This window comes from Podarcis tiliguerta (genome assembly GCF_965153285.1).
Source record: "Podarcis tiliguerta genome assembly, chromosome: 1".
Lineage (NCBI taxonomy): Eukaryota > Metazoa > Chordata > Lepidosauria > Squamata > Lacertidae > Podarcis > Podarcis tiliguerta.
Window position 1 is genome coordinate 81,950,224 of NC_139534.1, and position 24,759 is coordinate 81,974,982.

The 24,759-nt window shown below is 40.9% G+C and overlaps 1 protein-coding gene across 4 annotated transcripts in view; it reads right to left on the reverse strand.

Moving 5' to 3' along the window:
- The window catches only part of LRRC4C (leucine rich repeat containing 4C), a 591,735-nt gene that overhangs the window by 147,544 nt on the left and 419,432 nt on the right, over positions 1 to 24,759 (reverse strand). For 3 of the 4 annotated variants that reach the window (XM_083432913.1, XM_083432916.1, XM_083432912.1), the window contains one exon: positions 4,030 to 4,116. The exons of the other annotated variant lie outside the window; for it this stretch is intronic. The gene's annotated coding sequence lies outside the window, so the exon portion shown is untranslated. The remainder of the gene's footprint in view (positions 1 to 4,029; positions 4,117 to 24,759) is intronic. 4 annotated transcript variants of the gene reach the window in all.

Genomic DNA, 24,759 nt, shown 5'->3' on the forward strand with positions numbered 1-24,759 from the left:
CCTAGTTTTGTCTCCATCCCGTTCCCTCTTGAGGCAACACAGAGGTAAAGGTGGTTGAGGAAGGTAACAGACAGGGGCACCTCCTGTCCTGGATGGAAATAAGCAGCCAGCCAGGTGGAGGTTGGCTGAGGGCAGCCAGTGGTTGGCAGGACAGCACCCTGTTTGCACTAATGTCTAACCTCCACTAGTGCAGGGAACATACAGCCCCATAAGCAGAGATGAAAGTATGCCAGTAGGGTGATGCTTACACCCCCAGTCTTCCAACAAGCTGATGGGAAGCTCCAATCACATAGCTGCCCACTGACCATGTGCCACCGACCAGAGCAATAGAAAATGGGACATACTGGGAGTGACTATGGAGCCACTGCATTCTCTCTGCCCCTAAGCCTCTCTTCCCCACTGACATTCCCCAGGAACTGGTATAACTCTACACCTGTCCTAAAGCTGGCATAGTTGATTCCTTTTCCTTGCCACTGCAGCAAATGGGAGGTAAAATCGGACATGTTGCCTGGTCTCCCTCCCATCCAACAGCAAAACAGCAGCACAACAGATACTACAGTTCCTCTACTAATGGTTCTTTCCCTCCTCAACATAATCTCCTCTGTAATCTTTTTTAAACCATTAATTCATTAGAAGCCTTCAGGTAAATTATTTTTCAAAAGTAAAATGTCAATTAAAAAGGGGGAAATGATATATCAGGCACAACTTTAAATTCAGGAAAAAATATTGAAAAGAAGTAAAGCAAAAGAATTAGGAATGTATTTTTTTTAAGGGGGGTGTTGGGAAAGTGTGGAATCTCAGCTATTTATTTATACTCACTTTATTCCTTTATTTCCTCCCTCTTCAGCCTGAATTTTAATATGAACCAAGCCAGTCAGTTTCAGGATGCAATCCTACATTCACTTTGCAGCACACAACCTAAATGCACAGCTGCATGTTCTTGCTCCAGACTGAAGAAAATGGATACAGCACTCTCCAAGGACAAGGACTCTTCCGCTAGAAACACTACATACTACAAATGAGTAAACAACTAGATATGGAGGGTTATTTATATATGTTAGAAAGACAATACCTGACTTTTGGCAATGGAACACCTCAGAAAAGTGACAGGAAGAGAAACAGGAAGAAGAGGAGGAGGAGGAGGAGGAGGAGGAGGAGGAGGAGGGGTTTGGACTTGATATCCCGCTTTTCACTCCCCTTAAGGAGTCTCAAAGCGGCTAACAGCCTGCTTTCCCTTCCTCCCCCACAACAAACACTCTGTGAGGTGAGTGAGGCTGAGAGACTTCAGAGGAGTGTGACTTGCCCCGGCTCACCCAGCAGCTGCATGTGGAGGAGCGGAGACACGAACCCGGTTCACCAGATTACGAGTCCACCACACTTAACCACTACACCATGCTGGCTCTACTTCCAACCAGTGACTACTTCCAACCAGTGAAATCATTAAAGTCATTACTGAACTGTATTACTTCAGACTACAAAAGCAGGATTGTGTGAGTGAGGGCTCTTTCATGTGCACATATTATGGGTTAGGTTTAGAAATATTGATGTTTCCTTGCCTATTATGTCAACAATAAGTGGTCTCAAATGCTTCCAATAAATTGCTGTCAGCTCGCAGAATAAGAAGGAACTGTGCCAACCTATACAAGTCTATTCAAAAGCAAGTCTTGTTGAGTTCATTGGGGCTTTCCCCCTTTATTTCCTTTTACGTGTGTGTGTGTGTGTGTGTGTAAGGGACTGCAAGGGTCATTTACTCCAACCCCCCTGCAATGCAGGAATCTTTTGCCCAACATGGGCCTCAAACCCACAACCCCCAGAATATATTTGCTTATTGATATATATGGAGGAGCATTCAGTTATGCTGCCTAGCATTTACCGCAAGCAGTTCTACCACTTCATTTGCTGTTTGTGTGAACTACACCAGACAGAATGAGAGACAAAGAAATGGGAGGAAAGGTGGAGGGAAAACCACTGTGAATATGTGTCTGGGGAAACCTGACAAAAATACAGAAGAACCCTATCAAGAGAAAAAGGTTCATGGCACAACTAGATAATAACTTCTTCTTCCACATATGCTGTAGGTGCAGTTTCCTGTATTCTTTTCAAGTATTCACAGATGAAAGTTGGTGCCGTTTCACAGTAGTTTTAAAGACACTTTCATTTCAGTCCTCTATTTTCGGGTGCTTATAGATTTTGAAATAAATTACCCTCTAGGCTTGAACTTTCTTCCTCTTATTCTAAGCCCCAAAGGTGGTAACAGTTTCAGGAGAGCTGACAAAATTCCATTTGGCAATTTTTTTTCAGAGGCTCTGATATGAGGGTAGAGAAGGGGGATAATACTGTTTTCTCAGCATGTCAGATATTTGGGAGCCTTTTCTCTCTTTCTTCTCGTGTAAGAAAAAAGTGAACAAACAAAAAATGGTGTCCCTTTTTGAACTGCGATACTTGGCACATGTTTCATCCTCATCAAGTGCCAACACAAACCTGGGAAACAACTTGGTTTGTCATAAATAGCTTCATGCTCAAATCAGTAGAGTAGGCATGTGGGCTGCTTTTCAAGGAATGAATATGACAGCAGGCACAAAGTCAGTTCTCAACTATGGATCTCCAGGATGAGGAAGAGTTGTAATCCAGTGATAGAGCACATGGTTTACAGGCAAAAGGTATCTATTAGCTTGGAAAGATCTCGTACTTGGCCCTAGCCATCTGGTTTTAATATTCACATGTATTTAACAATGGCATGGGGTCTCTTAATGGGGAGATGCTTCTCATGCTGCTGTATGTGTGTGAGAGAGGGGAGTGGTTGTCAATATCTGACTGAACAGGAACAATCATGATGATCCATTATTTTTTTCATTTCCTTAGGCATGCCTGAATGATTCCTTGTTATTCACAATGTTACTAGACCATCACATACAAAGGAACGCAATGACAACTCAGGTATTTAGCTGTTGGGGTGGGGGGCTGGAATAAGAGATACCTATGCAACCACATCACAGTTCAAATTTAGTGTGTTACTGAAATCATTCCTAGGCAAATTGTTCAGATACTGTACAGTTATTTTCCTCTCAGTCTGCACATAATTCCCCCAATCCAAAGAATGCCATCTCCCCAGACTTGCTTTCTGCTCTCTGTCTCATCCTACAAAGCACAACTGTTGTTCATCTTTGCTCCGCCAACACTACCACCCTCAACAACACAACAAAAGTCTCCTGCTCTTCAGCCAGTCTTCTTATTCCCCATTGTCACTGAGTCAGGCTTGATAACACTGTTCCAGATCTGTCAATTAACTCCAGAAGCCTCAGGTTGTGTCCATCTTTAAATGCACTGATCTCATGAAAGGAACAACAACAACACTTATTCAGACAACACACAACATTTTCCTTCCCCTTTGTTGAATGTGTTTACAGGATATTTGCTATTTATTCCATGCATCTAGTGAAGAAAGTTTGGCTTACATATAGAGCATACCGCAACAAATGTATTAACACTTTAAAAGTGCCATCGTTGTACATGTGTACTCAGAAATGAGACCTATCCAGTTCAATGGGACTTGCTCCTAGATGTACAGGACTGCAGCACTAGGTTATCTCAGTATGCAACAGATGAACACAGTTACTCTCCCAGAATTCATGAATCCATCTTCTCTTAATTCATCTTCTCACATTATGGTGTGCATGCTGCTATTTCTTTCTCAATGTGACAAACTTTCAGATACACCTTCAGGACATAATTGTTGTGATGCCAAATAAAAATGCAGAAGTGCCAGTTTAAAATGTTTGCACAAAAAGAAAAGCCATCAGCATGTATCACCATCATTAACTATAAAGAGGGAACACAGATATCTTCCACACCCAGAAGATTTTTGAGAATAAGATCTCAAAAGTTATGCGAGTATCATCAGAGGCTGTTCAAAATAAAGTTGCGCCCTCACATATCCCCGAGAATGGAGCTGAGATTTTATGTGGAAAATGTGAGCTCACCTTTATATCCTCCCCTGTTGGTTTATTTTCAAATTTAGATCAGCCTTACCTTAAGAAATCATTTTGGATGCTTGCACTGGAGTGACAGTCGGCACGATAAAAAATATGACGGCTGGTGATGAAGGTGACATTGGTCCTGCAGGAAAAGAGACATGGATATTACAGATTATCAAAAATGCATGTGTCTTGGGTAGTTAAATGGAAATCAGGGAAGATAGATACATCTGTTATATGAAGGCATGTCAGTTTAGTCGAGACAGAAATTGTGGGTTGGAGGCAATGATGTAGTAGGGTGTATGGGGTGTTAGGGGAGTGGCAGTACCACTGATGGAGGATGTGCCATGCTCCTTCTGCCATAGTTTGTCCACCATTGGTCCCCTGCACTCAGCTCTCACCTGTGGCTCCTAGAACTGTCGGCGTGAGACAGCAGCCACACCCCAGGAAACAGCTTCGACTGGTTACTAAACCAGGTGAAGCTAGCCAGTGGATTATGCACTGCCCAAGCCTGCGCCCCAAGGAGGTCATTTTGGTGCTGCTAACACAGCAGTCTGACTTTAGCCCCTGGAGACACACTCCACTGTTTCTCAAGACAGACAGATGCCAACAGTGGCAAAACAAAGTCATTGCTCAATGTGGTAGAAATATGGACCTACATACAAGATACACGTTGATCTACCCACACGTAGGTGAGGAATCATATAATTATTTGCTGCCTTAGAGTTTTTAATTTGATTCAACACTCGTAATTATTATTAATATTGATTATTTTCAGTTGTTATCCCTGAGAAACGTAGAAAATAACAGGATTTATTTATCCGAAAGTTTTCAAACTTACACAACCCTTTAAAAATTAGGTAAGGAACCAAATGTTATATAAATGATATATAATACTGTTTTATAATTTGTGACTGTTTTGTAATTTATGGTAATTTAGAATTTAAATGTATTTTCATGTAATATTTGATGCTTCCAGCTGATGAAGGTGAATACATCAAAACAGGGCCCTGTCCTGGTTTCTGACTTCTGCTCAATGATTGAAACTAAGACCTCCATGCCGAGTCTAACATAAACTTATCTCTATTCATAAACTCTTATCTCTAATTCTGTAACAAATTATTGTGTTATACATATCTTTATGAGTTTGAGTTTGTAATCTCTATTTGAATTTGTAATCCTTGTTGGAATACATACTTTTGAATGGATTAGTTTTTGTTACTATTGACCATTGATTTGCAAGTAGGGACCGCTCCCACTAGTGAAACTTACATTAGCCTGAGTTCTTGGTGTGCTTTTTCTCTTGATGCGTAGCAGTGGCCGGCAATTTGCCCAGCAAACTGCCTCACCACTCTAATATTCAATAGCTTGGGTTGTTGTAAGATGCAACTTGTTTACGAGTTCTGCCTTGCAGTGAGCCTCTCGCAAACCAAATCTACACTCTCATTTTTCATTCAGAGTTGACTTCAGCACATGGTTAAAGAGACATGAATATTCCAGAATATCTCCATATGTCAATTTACTACCACAGGCTAGGCTCAGACAACTTCTGGAAATTTTTAAAAATATGTGATGAATCATTGTTTGGAGAACTGTTGCGACAGTTGCGCCACCCCACCCACACGATGAAATCCACTTGGGTTGACTTCACCCTGTCAAAATGGGTTTGTCACTGATCAGATGTAAAAAGGAAGAATGCCCTTGACAATTTCTCCACCCAAACCAAGTGCCATAGCATCTGACAGCAAGGGGGTGCAATGTGTAGAGTAAGAGATGCTGCACTCCTTTGATAGCCAGCTGTTGAGCAGTGTAGGAGAAGGCAAAGAGATTTCCCCCAATAAAATGAAAACTGTTTATTTTTTTTTAGAAAAGGAAAAGAAACAAGAAACAAGGCAGCACAGTGAAAATAATGCAAAGCATGCATACTATATATGTACCATATTTTTTGCACCATAACACTCACTTTTTTCCTCCTAGAAAGTAAGGGGAAATGTCTGTGCGTGTTATGGAGGGAATGCCTACGGGTTGCATGCCTACGGATTTTCCTCCTCTCTAAACTACGTGCGTGTTATGGTCGGGTGCGTGTTATAGAGCGAAAAATACGGTACTTAAACTTGTAAGACATCTTTTAACTCTGCGCTCTCTGCTACTGACATGATAGAGGCTCATTAGTCCACTCACAAAAAATGTGTGCCTGAGGTCAGGGCATCAAGGACTTCCTTGGAAACCTCTGGAGAAGCAAACGTTTAAGCAGACTTTCTCATGCAATAGGTTTGGTTTCAGTAGTCTAATATATGTGATTTAATCTCGGGTACTACTAAGTGAAAGGTTTCATTTTACTGTTGAAAATGGAGCCCATATGCCTTCTTCCTGCTGAACAGTCTTGAAAAGTCTTGGTGCACCAACAAGACTCCATCCTTGCATTCATCCATCCTCTCTCATGGCACCACCTGAAGCAGATTGCTTCACTTTACTCCGTGGTAGAATTGGCCAAGTGTGAAATATGCTGGTCCTGTGAAATCCTTGTCACTACTGTGTTTCTGAATGCATTCAAAACACAATGGGAGATACAGGTCTCATGCTGCACATGCTGAACACTACCTGAGTGTTTCTGAATGAATGTCAGCACAAACCATATCACCCTAATGACACCAGTCCTGTCAAGGTAAGTTCTCATTCTGTGAGGATATCCAACTAAACAAGCTGCTATCATGCCAAGATAAGTGGGAGTCCATGTACAATGAGATTGTGATTCAGTAGTTTTACCACTGGGGGTGAGCAAAAGGATTTGGCATGTCAGACATGTAGCAGAACCTTTTCTTTGATACTGTCTTGGAAGATTCAAATTTAATTCAAAGAGCCTGGAGCGATTTAAAGATGGAAAGAAGGTCAGATACTAAATGCCCCCTTACCTGCATGAATTTTTTTTTTTACAAGCACTATTATCACTGTGCGTTCTGACTGCAGTCAGATTAATTAACAACTATGTCATGTGTCCTGTCCTGTGGGGCTAGATTGTTCCCATACATGCCTTCAAAGAAGAGAGAGAACACTCAGATCCTACACCAAAATACCTCAAATCCTATTCATTATTGAAAGACCTCAAATCCTATTCATTATGACAAGAATCACCAACAACAAGCAATGTATAATGCAAGGAAATTTGTGTCGTAAGTGATTGTGGTCATGGATTTTGTTTTCTGCAGTTGACAGATAATTTATTACGGTCAAAGACCAGCTCACATAACATAACACAATAAAAACAACATTAATAAAGATAAAATATACAATCGGAGCAGATTGCAGCAATAGCTCATGAGTTAAAAGTGATATATATAAATACACCAGTACAACTGAGATTTGGACTACCATAAAAAATTGACCCTGAGGTGCCCCAAAGGGCGACTTCAGCATTTCCCTAGTAAGCTATTTTATTCTAGAGGATGATCTGTGCCTACAAATCTGAGTGCAGAATCTGGCTACCAGCCAGGTCATCTTATGATCTTTGCCTAAGAGGAGAGAATTAAGTTTAGACTTGTCTGAAAGATCAGCGAGCCTCTTCAGCAAAGGATCAATGGTGTCTCTACGTATCTCAACATAAAAAGGACATCTAAAAAATATATGTTTGAGGCTTCCTATTTCCCCTAATGGGCAGGTGCAAAGTCTCTGTGTGTACGGGACCCTTCTATAGGAACCTTCCAGAACTGGTGAGGGCAAGGCCGAGCTTCTAGCAAGAGTAAAAGCCCTTCTTAGGTTTCTGGATGTGAGGAAATAGAGATATGCTGCTGGAGCGGCTACGTATCTCCCGTTTTCTGCAGTAGTTAAATAGATTACTAGACAAGCAGTTTCCTGCTTGGTTGTTTGAGGCCTGCAGAGATGGGACAAAATGTACTGGCACCAGTTGGAATCACACGGTTTGGCAGGCAGCAGAAACCAGCAGCTAGACAACTGTAGGAGAATGGGTGAAGGCCATCTGGAGACAATAAAGATAAGAGAGGAAGCATTCCCTGGACACAGTCTGCAGGACCACAAATAGCTCCAAGGCAGACACCTTGCTCTGACAACTTTCAGAGCCAAATTGAAGCCTTATGTCATGGTGTACACCCTGATGACTGCACCAAGGCTTACCACTCATAAGAACAGGAGTCCTGCTGATTCAGACCACAAAGGCTGATTGAATCCAGCATTCTGTTCTCATAGCGGCCAACCAGATACCTATCAGAAGCCCACAAGCTACACAGGAGTGCCACTAATATTCCCCACCAACTGCCATTAAGGGGTATTCTTAGTCCAAGTTGGGACTATCTTTGCACCTTGTGGGAGCAAATTCCATAGTTTCATCTGCCTTTAACTCCCACCATTGTGTTTTGCTGGATGACCTCAGATTCTAATATCATGAAAAGGGGAAACTTCACTTTCTACACACCATGCATAATTTTACACACATCTCTCATGTCCCTCAACAAACATTATAGTGTTTTCCTCATAGAGTTGTCTTCCTTTTCTGCATCTTTCCCAGCACTGCAATATTTTTCATTTACCAGAAGGGCACACAGTATTCCTCACTACTGAGAGAATTAAATGCAATAATAATTATTTGTGTTTGTAGGAGGAGGGGTTATTGGTTTTGTATTGATATTGTTCTCATTTTTATTATGCATTTGTGTTCTCCTTTCATCTGTTGTCAACCACTCTGCGGTCTTCGAATGATGGGCGGTATACAAATTTAATAAATAATAAACACTAATAAGAAATGTAAAGGCACAGGGGGGCAGATTCTATGGTAGAAATTGAAGATTCAATGTGTAGCTGACGACAGCAGGGAGAGACAAAAGAGAAATGTGCCTTTCCCCCCTGTGCATTACAGTGGATATGAATATGTGAGGGCAGAAAGGCCAGAGAACAAGGCCTTGAGCAGTGAGGAAAACTCCAAGAAGTTGATAACTCTGGATGATGAGACTAGTGAGTGACAAGAAGTAGGTAAAGGAGGTTAAGTGGTCCTAAGGATATAAGCACATTCTGGTCCTTTCCTACAGAACAGTGTGGGAGTATAAATGATTGCAAAGCAGAGAGTGAGGAGTGAGGGGGAGACAGTACCGCAAGAATAATTCATTCCATGATCTGACATTCATCAGTAACTGTCAAAACAACACCTTGTGCACACACAACAAAACAACACAGAAGAGGGAAGGAAGGCAGAGAACACGTAAATTGCACTGCAGTCTAACGTTAAGCAAGAATAAACAGGGCAGAATCACACTTAGCAAGAAGCTCCCACTTGTTCTCTTTCTGTCAATCATGGCTGTTGCTCCTATGGCCCCAAAAGAACTCAAGAATGCTGTCCAAGTAGGCTGGAGGGGACCATGTGCCCATCCCAGAAGAGCCATGCTGCAGCGGGACAATAGTGCAACAATGGCAATGGAACTTTCTGGGGCTGGAATTGGAGACCGGGACACGGGTGGCGCTGTGGGTTAAATAACAGAGCCTAGGACTTGCCAATCAGAAGGTTGGCGGTTCAAATCCCCGTGACGGGGTGAGCTCCCGTTCCTCGGTCCTTCTCCTGCCAACCTAGCAGTTCGAAAGCATGTCAAAGTGCAAGTAGATAAATAGGTACTACTCCGGCGGGAAGGTAAACGGCGTTTCCGTGTGCTGCTTAGTCATGCTGGCCACATGACCCAGAGGCCAATAAGCAAGATGAGTGCCGCAACCCCAGAGTTGGTCACGACTGGACCTAATGGTCAGGGGTCCCTTTACTTTACTTTACCTTACTAGTTCGAGGTAAGAATAGGTTTCTTCATTGTACCAATGCTCAAACTTTTATCTGGGATCCCTTCAGTGGAAGGCCTCAGAAGCTATGTCACAATTATGTTTCATCACACATTTTTAATGGTGTCAGATTTGAGGCTTCTATAAACTCTGACAATTCATTACTTAAATTTCAATCAATGGCGGCAAGGAACCTATAAGCAAAATGGAGCCCTCCCAACATGCTTTTAAATCACTTTTATTACTCCCCATCATAGCTGTCAACTTTTCCCTTTTCTTGCGAGGAATCCTATTCAGAATAAGGGAATTTCCCTTTAAAAAAGGGAAACGTTGACAGCTATGCTCCCCATAGCTCCTGATAGTAGCCAGGTCTGAGAGTGGGGGATTAAGCTTCAAGGTGAGCTGTCAAATGAGTCAAGTGAGAAAGTGAGCCCTTGTCCCTGTTCCTGCTAGAAGACATGACTGCAGAATTTTAAGGCCCAGAGGCTCCATGGAATTAGCTAAAGGAAAAGCAAAAATGAGTATTCAAGGTCAAGATGAAAAAGGGGGACAGTCAACACACAACAGATCAGTAGATGGGATAGGCATAAAAAGGAGAAAGGGTAATGACTAGGAACTGTAAAAGCAGAGGTTAAAAACCATTGTCAAGAAGTCAAGTACTATGGAAGGAGGTTATAAAGAAGAGGATAAGGGACTGGTACTGTGTTAATGTGAGATATAGAAAAGGATGTTGGATGCTGGGTGGACATACTGCCTGAGTTTGTTGTGCAGGCTTGAAATGGTCCAATAGTCAACTCAACCTTCCAAGTTTTAAGGTAATGCTTAATTATGGAGACACACAAAGCGCAACATTAATAAGTAAATATTCACAATTCATCTCCAACTTGGAATGGGTTCTAAAAATAATCCCGTGCTTTGTACATACTGGAGCTTTCTTTCCATTCAAGCACCTCCATGCAATTGCTTTTGGTGGTAAAAAGTGTGAGCTGATAAGTCTGGCACTAATAAATTTACAGTGTGGCTTCCCAAATATATGAAACTCCCTGAGCTGTGCCAGTGCAAACAGCATTATGCTCTACTCAGTACAGGCGGTGGGGAGGAAGCCTATGGTTATCTGGAGACACATAGGACATTGAAATCATGATTAGCTCTGTGCAAGGCTGCTGGCAAAAAGGAAGGTGGTATTATGTAAATCCCTGTGGATCTGAAATAATTTTCCAAGCCTGGCATGATCACCATTCAGTTTTGCTCTCCCCATTTGCCATGCAACTCCCTGACAGTAAATAATGAAATTATTCAGCAGCACTTTCCCGTGCAATCCTGGCTCCTGTTTGGTCCATTTGGATGCTCCATCCATTTCCTGACCTTTTGCATTTTTTGCAGCAGATGTAGGCTGCTACAATGGGTCTAGCTGGAAGAATCCTCTGAATGGTTGTATTGCCCTAATTTCTGTGCAGTGCAATGCATAGAATATGGTCATAAGAACCTCAAGAATTTCATTTAGGATGCAAGTCAATTCTTTTTTGTTATCTACACTCCTTGCCTAATATTTCCATGCTTCCAATAAAGAAGTGCATGTACATGGGGTGGGGAGTCATAGTTCAACAGCATTAAGAGAAAATGATTCAAAAATATAATCAGCAGGTCAACAAGGCATGCTTCTGTCAAATAATTTAGCTTGCCCTAAGTGAAGTTCTCTGGCCCCCAGCATCTGATGTCAGAGCTTCCTGTTCACATCTATAGTTCAAGCTGTCCTAATTTGGTTTTATGGTTCTATTTTGCATAATATGTGAAAATTACCCATTTATTCTTCCCTTCTCCATCAGAAGAAATGCTCTAGCAGACAACTCTTCTTTATTCATCTCTCCATCATTCAGGCACTTAGCTATAGATTCATGATATATATTTATGATAATATATATATTAAGAACACAAAGAGCCCCCACTCTCTCAATTTCAGTTTTTCAGACACTAGTTCAAGCTTCCAGCCTGGGCTAAATTGACGTATAATGGGGTGCTGGAGTGAGTCTATGTCTCAAACTTAGGGGAACAATAGGGTGATATTTAATTCAGTTTTACTCAGAAAAGACCCACTGAAATTTAAAATTTTTTGTAAGTTAGGTTCTTTAATTTGAATGGGTCTGCTCTGAATACAACTTAGTTGAATTTGTTGTGTGATTTGAGATCTAGCGGCATACATCTATTTTTACATGTCCTGTTTGCATGATTCTTGGCTCTCACAAACAGCTGATAAATCACGAGGGCGGAGAGGGAGGGAGAGAGAGAGAATCAAGGAAGGAAGGATCATGCCCACAAGTATGTTATCTCAGTAAACATACTATTTTCACATTTCTGTTTCTCGTGGCTGTTTTAAGTTGCTGTCTTCCAGTAATGTTGTACAACTTTCAACTTTTTACTTCCTCATGTCACAAACAGAATACCAAAATATAAGCATATATTTTAGATGTGTAAGCATTCAATCATTTCCCATTACATACCAATACAGTACCATCAAATTAGGTTAAACTTGAGGCAGAAGGTCCAATGTGTATGATTTCTCCTTTGCAAACAAAAAAACATATCGCAACACAACTGCCATTTCTACAACATCTCTCTTTTTCCAGGTAGGTGTCTCCAAGCACAAACCTATTTCATGTGTAAGTACTGGCAATGGTAATGAGATAGTATTGCTCCAGGCTCCAGATTGCTTCACTAAGCATGGGGAGCTTGACTGGAAACAACAGACATTCTGAAAGAATGAAATGCCAACAACCCATCTTGCTAAAATGAATCCTTATTATTCCAACTATAAACTTTGTAAAAGGTCAGCATGGAAAATCTGTGAGTTTAAAGCGTTCACAAATATGGCCGAATGAGACCTCCTAGTGGTGCAGCAATAAAACTGCTAGAGCATTTGCAAAGCTAAGCAGGGTCCAGCATGGTTTCAAATGAGATTCCTGCATTGCAGGGGGTTGGACTAGATGACCCACAGGGTACCCTCAACTCTACAGTTCTATGATTCTAAGGCACATGTTCATAGAATCATAGAATTGCAGAGGTGGAAGCGACAATGAGGATCATCTTTTCTCCAACATGGGGCTTGAAGCAAGTTATCCAGTTGTACTCATGGTTATATATATACTTATTATTACATTTACTGACGTGTTTTTACAGAGTCCAACAGTCACTAATGAATTAATGTACCTGGACCTAGTAGAAAGAAAGACCATGGCTGGATTTCCTTCGTGTGCCTCCTCCTTGAGATGTCCGGAGGGTGGCAACATGAGAACGGGCCTTCTCCGCAGTGGCTCCCCGTCTGTAGAATGCTCTCCCCAGGGAAGTTCACCTGGTGCCTCCATTATACATCTTTAGGCACCAGACAAAAATGTTCCTTTTTAACCATGCCTTTGGTTGATTTGATTGACACCCTTTAAAAAAAAAAATGGGGGGGGCTATTGGGTTGTTGTTGTTTTTTTATTAGGTATTTTGTGGTTTTACATCTTGATTTTATTCTGTGAACCGCCTTGAGACACATTAGGTATAGGGCGGTATATAAATTCTAATTCTAATAATTCTAATAATTCTAATAATTCTAATAATTCTAATAATTCTAATAATTCTAATAATTCTAATAATTCTAATTCTAGTACTACTACTACTACTATTTAAAACCTGAGCATTATGCAATATGACACTCCAGGAGTTTCTTACAAGACTATGGCCCCTACAGGTCTCTGCATCAATCAGGAAGCTGGAAAGTCCAGATTTTCCTCAATCCTCCACAGAAGAACCTGCTATTACCACCTGCTGATTAACAGTGAGAAGTAGGACCCTCTTTTTATTTGGTTGTGTAATTCAGTACCAGCATGTAGAGTGAAACTGGGTAATCTAGAACTGCCCAGACCAGAGCACATCCATACATTCTGAAACCAGTACAAATAATTATTTTTGGGAAACAGTGTTTCAGTTTGAGCGTGGAATGTCCATGCTACATGAGTGTGGTAACCGTGCCCAAACAGGTGGTTTCCAGACATGGCTGGATTCCAACCCTCTTAAGTCAGACAGAGTGGTAAAGGAGTCAGGGATGCAAAACATCTGCAAGGAACCAGATTTGGAAAGGCTGTGCTATAGGGCAACAGTCTGAAGCTTTGCGGGGGGGGGGGATTGCTATCACAGTATGTAATGCTGTAATGACAGGACCCTGATTTATTCATTCTTCTTAAACTTTATGAAGGGCTTAAAAGCATAAATGTGAGAACTCACTGAAAACAGGGCTGCTGCGGAAAGCTCAGGATTGTGGCAGATGTTCTTTGCTGTCCTTGGTACTGAATTTACTGTTGCAAAGCTTTGGGCTGAAGCTCTGTGTGGGAAATGTAACACAGTTTGGGGGGGGGCAAGGATGACATTTGCACTAATCCATATACCAAGGATGTTTTATGAGGAAGATGCTTACCATTCTTTTATCCACAGTGGGGGGGGGGGGATGCCACACACAGGAATTTTGAATACAGAAGGAGCAACATGAATTCTTTATTCTAATAGGAGGAAATAACATCTGTTAACACAATGCTTACTGACAGCAGTGAAGATATCTCAGGAATTATTAGCCAGGTGTGAGGATGTTTCTGAAATTCTGCAGGTGCAGGCAGTGTACTGCTGCCCTAGCCACATTCCAGCTTAGATAATACCATACTTTCAAAAACCACATCTTGTGAAGTGTAAATTCCCCTGTCAATTTATGCTAGTTAAGTTATGTGGTGTAGCACAGCTGGTACATTATATCTTCTGCTTTTGCATTCCAGCTATGATGTGCGTTACATTTAGGGATGCTGCAAAACTGGACATCAAGTCCCTTTGATATCTCTGCACAAGGCGCTACTCCATGACTGCCTTCTGGAGGCTCTGCACCTTCCCTGATTAGCATGAATGCTGACCATTCTGGCAATGTATAATGACAAAGTATTGATTTCACCATTCAGTATGTATTTATCTATCCCTAACCCATCATTTTTCTATGTTACTGTATTGGTTATTTTAAGAATTGACTTGCTCAAGTGCAAACTGAATGGCATTTTAATAAGGGAAAATTGGTATTTTAGCACAGACAAAATGAAGGATATTTTAATAATAGGTCCAACTATCTTAATATGAGATACAGTACAACTGAAAAACAACAACACTCTACAACTTGATTATTAAGAATTTTGTTAATACCGCTTCCTTTCCACTCCTGCTAGTTTTGTCTTGATATCATAGTCTAACCTGGAGGAGAAAGAAAACCTGGCCTATGGCTCCCATAAATCATTACCAGGATCACCATTGCCACTTGCTGCCTACATTGCACATAAGCAGAACAGTTATCACCGGAATCTAAATAGACTCTTTCCTCTCTAGACTTGATAGCTAACCCGTTAGGCAAGAACAAGTAGAAATTCCATGTTTTTCAACTGTTGTTATAGGGCAGACGTCCTCAACCTCAGCCCTCCAGATGTTTTTGGCCTACAACTCCCATGATCCCTAGCTAGCAGGACCAGTGGTCAGGGATGATGGGAACTGTAATCTCCAAACATCTGGAGGGCCAAAGTTGAGAAAGCCTGTTATAGGGGGAAAGTTGTGCAAAATGGACTCATTTATTTATTTATTTACAATTAGTGCTCCTTTAGGATCCCAAGGGTAAGATGTGTCAGGGCATGTGTGCTGGCCTCATCCCATCCACCCCAACTTTCATGTGTTCATTGTAAGGCAAAGAGACAAGCTTATAAGCCCCTTTAGAACTGAATGCTCAATGCCCCACACCTTCTATAAGCTTAGAACTTTTTAACTCCTGAAGATGGTTATTGTGTATTGAGCTGCATATTACCTGTGTGCCAAATGTCACCTTTCTGTGTTGCACTGGATATGCCTTAACCATTGGGGTTATATTGTGGTTCTTTCTGTAGTCATAAAGAGTTGTAGAAATGTCCATTCTTCAGATTTCCCCCCCCCAACAGTGATCAGGATTCCTTGAAGCTCTCTAAGTATTTGTCTACCTATCCTCTGTGAAGTAATATATATGCTCTCGGCAATGGTTCAGTCCAAGTTCCCTTATTTCCTTTTATCTCTTGCAAAGTTCTGAAATTGGATGCAGTAGAGGCAAGTCTAATTTCCTATCCTAATGCAAATTCTTGTGAAACAACTGAATTTGCATCAGGACTTAAAACTTGAGAATTTTTTCACCATCCCTATTTTGTATGCAAAAGCTTTTGGATCCTTCTGGATTAAAGTGAACCCATAAATATGCATTGTTATTAGACACAAGAGATTTTCTTGAATGACATTTAAGGTCATGCCAAAAACAAAGATAGATATAGCGTATGTTAAAAGTAGACTTCAGAAAGAAGTGTTGTAATTTCTTTTCAGTTGATGCAGATATCTTAAAGGTCTCATATATTGGTAGGTAATACTGAAAGTGAATCTCTTTTTATTAAAGAAAAATTCCAAATGCAATCCAAATGAAATGTCAGAAATAACAAGATGCTTTTGGCTCTAAGGAAATGACACAGCACCCGTTTAAGATAGCTGGACTGCATTATATCGTGCTGATAGTGAAATGTGTTAGTTCAGTTTTACAATGTTAAAATTAGAAAGAATTCATTATTATTTTTTTGCAAGAGTCCTAGAGAATCTAGTGGTAAGATCAGGAATAATGAAAAGGTTGGGCTGCCTTAAAATTAATCCATGCATTATTAGAAACCAAAAAAGAACTACGAAACTGAGAACAGCTACATAATACTCCCTTTTCTTATTGTCGTGGCCTGAGAAGGGAGTTTGTCTATCCTGGATGGCATGATGCCCATATGATGGCTTATGACATGATTAAAACAACAGTTCTCAGTAATGTGTACATTCTCAGTAATGTGTACATAAATACAACCCTAATATGAACCATAAAACAGTCACAAAGCCTCCATCAAATTCACTGATAGAGGTGGCTAGAATAACCCCAAATTTTCACAGCGGTGAGACAATGGGAAGACTTCCTCTAGATCTAAAGACTCAGGCAGTCTGATACAGGAAGAAGCGTTTTTTTCAGATACCTGGACCCTGAGTTGTTTAGAGACTGTATGTCAGCATTAACGCCTTACATTCAGCCTGGAAGCAAACAGGCACCTTTGTTGACTCCTCATGCAATGCCAATGGAACTCCACTGACTTTAACTCTGAAACTGGATTATTATATTTAAAGATTGCCAAAATGTTGAAAGCACTGTAGTTTGCATAGTTTCTCCTCCCCAAAGAAGGGAGAAAACCTATTATTACTTTATGCTATCCAACAAAAGAAGTCAGAATTGATTGGGGGAAAAATAAAAAAGCAAATATTCCCTAAAGGCAACCTGAAATATCAATAAGCTACATTAATACTTTTGAATACTAAAAAAAAATATCAATGTGTTTTCTAACCTTGGCCAATGGTTCCTCATCTTTTGATTACTCTCAGAACATTATACAACACCTTGGAGTAAAACACAGAATACCTTACACTCCTGAAATCAAAGAGAAACACAAGCAGATAGAATATAACTGTCACAGAACTTGCTAGATTGCTCACATAACAGCAAACCAATGTTCTTCTGTGAAAGAACTCCATCTTTCAGCACATACATCCTTAACTATACAAAAGCATGAGACAACATGACTACCATATTAGCTTTGCTTCCTCAAAATGCACATTGCTTTATGTTATAATTTCTTTTTTACATGAATGAAAAGTGTACAGTGGTACCTCAGGTTACAGACGCTTCAGGTTACAAATTCCAGAAATAGTACCTCGGGTTAAGAACTTTGCTTCAGGATGAGAACAGAAATCGTGCTCCGGTGGCACGGCGGCAGCGGGAGGCCCCATTAGCTAAAGTAGTACCTCAGGTTAAGAACAGTTTCGGGTTAAGAACGGACCTCCAGAACAAATTAAGTTCTTAACCCGAGGTACCACTGTAATTGGTGACACAATTTTCTAGTCTATACATTTGTTAGTTATTCACATTATTCTGGGCCTAGGCCTTGCAGGAACCCATCAAATATCAATTTCTGATGGGAAGCAGTTCACATGGTCAAGAAGATACTGGATAGTGTCTAGCTGACAGTCATGTGCAAGAAAAGGAGAACTCAGGTAAAACTTAGGAAAGGTTGTCATGACTCACAGAAACTGGGTCACCACCAGTATTCCAAACACTAGAACCGGGTAGGAATAAAAAGTATATAGCAGAGTGGAATAAACAATAGTGTTCCTCCAGGATCTGTGTTGCTACTGGGGCAGATTAAAGAACAACGAGGTGAAGAAGTTGGAGCATGGCACTCATGAAATGATTATTTGACAGTAAAATCCCAAGCAGGCTGTGAAGACCTTCAAAAGGATCTCTCCAAACTGGGGAAATGGGCAACACAAGTGTAGATGAGATACAGCCTAAGTGAAAAATGATGCAGATTGGAACAAAAGATTGACATTCGCTTAACGCTCTCTGTTAATCTGCTTCCTATGAAGCTGTTTAGCTACTAATTGCTCTACAGAGGTTTTGATAGTCTTATGGCCACAGTCTGGCTGCTGTTTTAGTTGATTAATTTATTTTAATTAGTTCTGACTTAATAATGTTTAATAGTTTGTTAGTTTTAAACTATGTTGAAAGCTGTCTTGAACTGGGAGAGAGATGAATAGATTTGTAAGAGAGAGCTGGGGCGGGGGAGACTAGTCACATCCCAGATACACAGCAACTATATTAAATTATCTTTGAAAGAGATATTAAAGCCAAAACAAACAGCTCACCTACACAGTGTGTTCTGTCAACTCTCAACAGTAAGTTGAATGTTACAAATTATCAGAGAAGAAAACAAAATAGCAAGTCATTTAATGTCATTTAAGGGTACAAATTGGGTTCCAATGGGAAGAAAAATATACACAGATTATACCTATAGACCAGGCATAGGCAAACTTGGCCCTCCAGATGTTTTGGGACTACAACTCCCATCATCCCTGACCACTGGTCCTGTTAGCTAGGGATGATGGGAGTTGTAGTCCCAAAACATCTGGAGGGCCGAGTTTGCCTATGCCTGCTATAGACATTCCAGATTTCCTAAAGTTACAGCACATAAACAGACACATTGAATGATCCATACAACTGCATACAAATGCTCAGTGCTTTTTTCTGGGGGGACACTGGGGTACACATACCCCTAAACATTTCGTAATTCTAAGTTTGGCCTCATTGAGGGGCAGTATTTCAATATGAGTAGAGTACCCCTAAACAATTTTTTTAAGGGAAAAAGCACTGCTAGTACCTTTGTGGGCTTATTTACAAGTCATGCTCTGGAGCAAAGAACTCAACATTTCCCTCCCACATGCTCCTGGGAATTACTTTTTTTAAATTAAAAACAAACAAACACTTGGATGGATTATAAATTGAATTAAAACAGAATACTGATTTGGTATCAGGGAATGATACTTTGCTAAGCAGAGCGGCCAGTTCACATCAAAGCATGAAGAATTGTCACTGGTCTCATCCACAGCCTGCCCCTTTGCACCAGTGCATGAGGAACTAGGAAGCTGAGGAGAGTGCTGCTGTTGTTTAGTCGTGTCCGACTCTTCGTGACCCCATGGACCAGAGCACGCCAGGCACTCCTGTCTTTCACTGCCTCTAACCGTTTGGTCAAACTCATGTTGGTAGCTTCGAGAACACTGTCCAACCATCTCGTCCTCTGTCGTCCCCTTCTCCTTGCGCCCTCAATCTTTCCCAACATCCGGGTCTTTTCTAGGGAGTCTTCTCTTCTCATGAGGTGGCCAAAGTATTGGAGCCTCAGCTTCAGGATCTGTCCTTTCAATTAGAACTCAGGGCTGATTTCCTTCAGAATGGATAGGTTTGGTCTTCTTGCAGTCCATGGGACTCTCAAGAGTCTCCTCCAGCACCATAATTCAAAAGCATCAGTTCTTCAGCGATCAGCCTTCTTTATGATCCAGCTCTCACTTCCATACATCACTACTGGGAAAACAATAGCTTCAACTAAACGGACCTTTGTCAGCATGGTGATGCTACCTGTTTACAAATGTGACACTCGTAGTTCATAATCTTTTCAGGTGGGTTCCCCTTAACAGAAGGTACACGTGGATTACCACGAAAACAAGCAAATGAAAAAGCTCACTCTGACCTCAACAACAGAAGACAACACATGGAAATGAAGGGTTGGCAGGCACAGTAGGGAGTTGTTGTTTTTTAGAACCACCCCACCCTAGAGCATTGCTCCTCCTATGAAGTCTTGCACAAGCACATGAGAGTAAAAAAGAATAAAAAATAAGGTCGCTTGCCAAGAAACACATTTCACTCCAAGTGGCAAACTCCTCCCCTCCTTTGGCAGTTGCCCTATGGAAATGGTTATTGAGCAAATAACTGATATGTGGATTGTTATTTTTTGCTTGTTTGCTTTTTGTTCTACCAGTGCTATACGGATATGGATTCAGAAAGATTTACTTTCTTCCTTATAAAGCCTGAAGAATAACTTACAAGGAAAAACAAAGAAGGAATATGCAGTGAAAGATGGTTATTTGTACCCCACTATGCCTTCATCTCGGCACTTTCAAATATAGAATTAACAACTGACAGCCATCAGTTGTGAGTCATACACACTGACATTTTCTCTCTCGTCTTCACTTCTTGCTATAGAAATTGCTCATATTTCACTCCTGCCCTCCCACCTCATTTCCAAATTCTAACCATAAAATGAGTTGATATAAGAAGGGCTGAATAGAATAATGTGTCTTTCAAAAGCAGAGGGTGTTAAGCTACATCGTCATAGCCTGATATGTCACATAGCACTTTTCTACTCCTCAAATGGTCAAATTCTGGATGGGGGTATGATCAAACGTAGCAAAGGAAATATTAGAAAGAAAATGTTCTTAAAGTCAGGACAGTGAATCAGTAGAATCAATGGACATATTGCTGAGTGATTTAAAATGGATCAACAGGCATCACATCTAAAGATGTTTTACCTTGGGTATTAGATTAAGTATTAAGGAAACATATTTTCCCAATACACAGAAATGTGAAATTTGGTGTGCAGCTAAAGTCAACACAGCTGGATTAAGGTGGCTGTAAATAATATTTTTTAAAAAAATCTTACTCCATTAAAACACAGGACATATGGACTGTTATAAAATAGAGACCAGGTGTATGTGTGAATGTGTTTGTCTGGCCATACCTACACATATAATTCCTAAACAGGGCTGCCTTCAGATGTCTTCTAAAAGTCTGGTAATTGTTGTTCTCTTTGACATCTGGTGGGAGGGCATTCCACAGGGCAGGTGCCATTACCAAGAAGGGCCTCTGTCTGGTTCCCTGTAGTTTTGCTTCTTGCAGTGAGGGAATCGCCAGAAGGCCCTCAGTGCTGAACCTCAGTGTCTGGGTAGAATGATGGGGGTGGAGATGCTCCTTCAAGTATACTGGACTGAGGCCATTTAGGGCTTTAAAGGTCAGCACCAACACTTTGAATTGTGCTTGGAAATGTACTGGGAGCCAATGTAGGTCTTTTAAGACCAGTATTATGTGGTCTCGGCGGCCGCTCCCAGTCATCAGTCTATCAGCCACATTCTGGATTAGTTGTGGTTTCCAGGTCACCTTCAAAGGTAGCCCCACATAGAGCACATTGCAGTAGTCCACGCGAGAGATAACCAGAGCATGCACCACTCTGGCAAGGCAGTCCACCAGACTGTTTGAGTCAACAACTTGACTCAAATACTTTGTGCCATTTATTTCTGCATGGAATGCTGTATGAACTAATAGAAAGAAGGATGAGCAGACATCAAAATGAGATGTGAGTCATGGTGCATGCCATTACGTAATGCATCAATGATTGCAATGGAAGCTGCATATACAAGAAATCAAAGGAGCAAACTTGATATAATGCCTAATGCATTACTTCCACTGTATATGGTAACTACACATCTAGTTCCTGTTTCCCTTCCATAGCATCTGATACAATCTACTTATGCCTAGCATTCCAATGTTTTATATCCTCCTTCACTCTTCCTGCTCCACCCCCCCCCCATCCAGCAGCAGCCAATGAAGGCAAATGAAACACAAAACTTTATAACATCACCTCATGCAATGAACTGCACTAGGAAGTATGAAACTGGAGGAGGGATGGAGTTGTCATGACTGGGACAGGGGCAGAAGTCTGAGGTCTGCTGGGAGTCAAAATCCATGGGGCAAGCAAGTAACTGGGACTGGAAAAAAAGAAGTCAGAACCAGGGGAGAAATAAAGAGAAAGGAACAAAGTAGTAGTCAGGTCAGAAGACTAACAAAGGATTCAACGACATGGTGAAGTTTGGAAGTACCATGCTGCTTAAGCAAGACTCGATTGGGACAGGAAACCTACTGCTTCCTGTCCCTGAAGGATCATCATGACCAGCTTGGTGAGCAGATGTCCAGGGCCAGAGGGAGTACTACCCTGAAACACTTCCACCTGAAGTTCAGTGGCTTACTTCACAGGGCAGTCATCCTCAAATCCCAGCAGCTTCTGACAGGAGCTTAGCATGTAGCTGTAAATGGCGTTTCCGTGCACTGCTCTGGTTCACCAGAAGTGGCTTAGTCATACTGGCCACATGACCCGGAAGGTGTCTGCGGACAAACACTGGCTCCCTCGGCCTATAGAGCGAGATGAGTGCGCAACCCCAGAGTTGGCCACGACTGGAGCTAATAGTCAGGGATCCCTTTACCTTTATGTAACTTCTGGATCAGGACATCAGAAACCTGTCCCATTGTCTTAACTGAATTCACTTTACAAAAAAATGTGCCTCACAATGAAACTTAAAATTCATCTTTCCTCATTCATCTATGAAATCAGAAATCTGTATAACTGTATACACAAAACGTGCAATCAGGGCTGTTTATTTTTCATTGGCTTAAATGTGATTTCATCAGTATAATTGAAAGATTGAAGCCTGAATATGCTTTTTTTCCATAAGAACAAAAAATAAGGAAAAGCAATTCTCAAAATTCTGTACAAAATTTCACAACTTGGTTCAGGAATTAAGAGAGGGGATGGAAAAGTGCAATCTTTGAATATGCTCTTATTATTTTTCTAGCTTTCACATTTCCCTAGCTTTTTATGATACATTGTAAATCTGTTGGATTTCCTTTAAAGAAAATGTGAACAGACTTATTTATACTCATCAGAATTCATGATTCTCAACATGTCACTTAATTTTTTTTAGTAATAATACATGCTTCTATTTCTGCAGCGCGTGATAGATTCTCACCATCCCAACTGTTTTCTCCTAAATCTTAACAGCCTCTCCTGTTTTTGTACAACAAAAGTCATCAGAGAATAAATTAATAAAAGTAGTTACTTATACCCATGATCACTTGCAGGAATAATTTGCCAGAGGTAAATAAACGGCTAATGTTTATGACAGACTCAATTGACCATTATGACGTTCAGCTATAACAAACCATTCCATTATATGAGAATTGTGAAGCTTTTGCTGAACAAAATTAAATCATTGCATTTCTGTGCTTTATTTTATATGCATATAAGAAATGTCAGTCTGACCACTACGGATCACTGTAGGTAAGACTGAGAGAGTTCTTAGCAATAAAATAAGCTCTTAATTGTACTGGAAAGGTCATTCAATTCAAAAAAAGAGGCTGTTGCTTTGTACAAAGACCTGAAAGTGCACATATAATGCCAACACATTAGACCATAAGGTAGTATTGAATGTTGTCCACCTGCTGGTGGAAGGGGTGTCAATTTTTTTCTCTCTCCCCTCCTACTGTTAATCCCTGGCACATCCTCCTAAACAGGTTTATTGGCAGCATTTTATTTCAATACAAATGTGCATCAAAAATGGGAGGCCGAGGAAAGTTGCAAGTGAACTATAGAAATCAAAAGGTGAACTAAACTGCAAATTCTCCAGTTCCAGAACTAAGGACCCCTCAAGATGTCCTTTTTATTGTGCATTGATGATCTGTACTTGTCATAGTACAGGGTGGTTATATGCAGCCCTGCTCTCAATACTATTTGTGCCTGCACATTTACTGCTTCATTTCCAGTCAGGGGATGTTCCATAAATTCCTGCTGAAATCCTGTAAATTTTCATAACACAAATGATCCAGGACATTGCTGCTTTGTGTGTGCCATTTTTGTTGCACTATATTAGAAGAATGGCTGGGGCAACCCAGCCAGATGGGTGACATAGGGTGGTGCTGTGGTCTAAACCACTGAGCATCTTGGGCTTGCCAGTCGGAAGGTCGGCGGTTCAAATACCCACAATGGAGTGAGGTCCTGTTGCTCTGCCCCAGCTCCTGATAACCTAGCAGTTCAAAAGCACACCAGTGCAAGTAGATAAATAGGTACTGCTGTGGCAGGAAGATAAATGGACTTTCCGTGTGCTCTGGTTTCCATCACAGTGTTACATTGCACCAGAAGCGGTTTAGTCACGCTGGCCACATGACCCGGAAAGCTGTCAGTGGACAAAGTCTTCAGGTGAAACCAGGATTCATGTATTGCAGACCACAATTAACTCACGGAAAGGTGAGGAAAATCATTCATTTCCAATCTGAAACTAAGGTTTGGGCAAACCTTAAATTAGTGCATTGGTATTTCTAAAATCAAAAGTATGCTATTAAGAAATGGATGCACTTTGTATTGCATCCCATGCCTGTGAGGCCTAAAAAGTATTTACAGGAACAGAAGTATTTACTTGTGTCTTTGTGAATATGACATTGCTTTCTTTTCTTTTCTTTGCTAACAAGCTCTTCGTCTACTTGACTGAACATGTCATGCATGAGGACAGTTATCCAGTACTCTAAATGAGTTGAATTGTCACATCTAAAACTGCAAATCCCAACACTCTATTAATGTACCCCTGCATTAATAAGTCTGCTTTAGGAAAGTCTTCAAAATGTTATCATTCCAGAAAGTGTCTGTTTTGCTCCTCATACAAACTTTGGGAGGAAGGCAGGATAACTGAAGTCCCATGTATTTATTTACTTTTCATT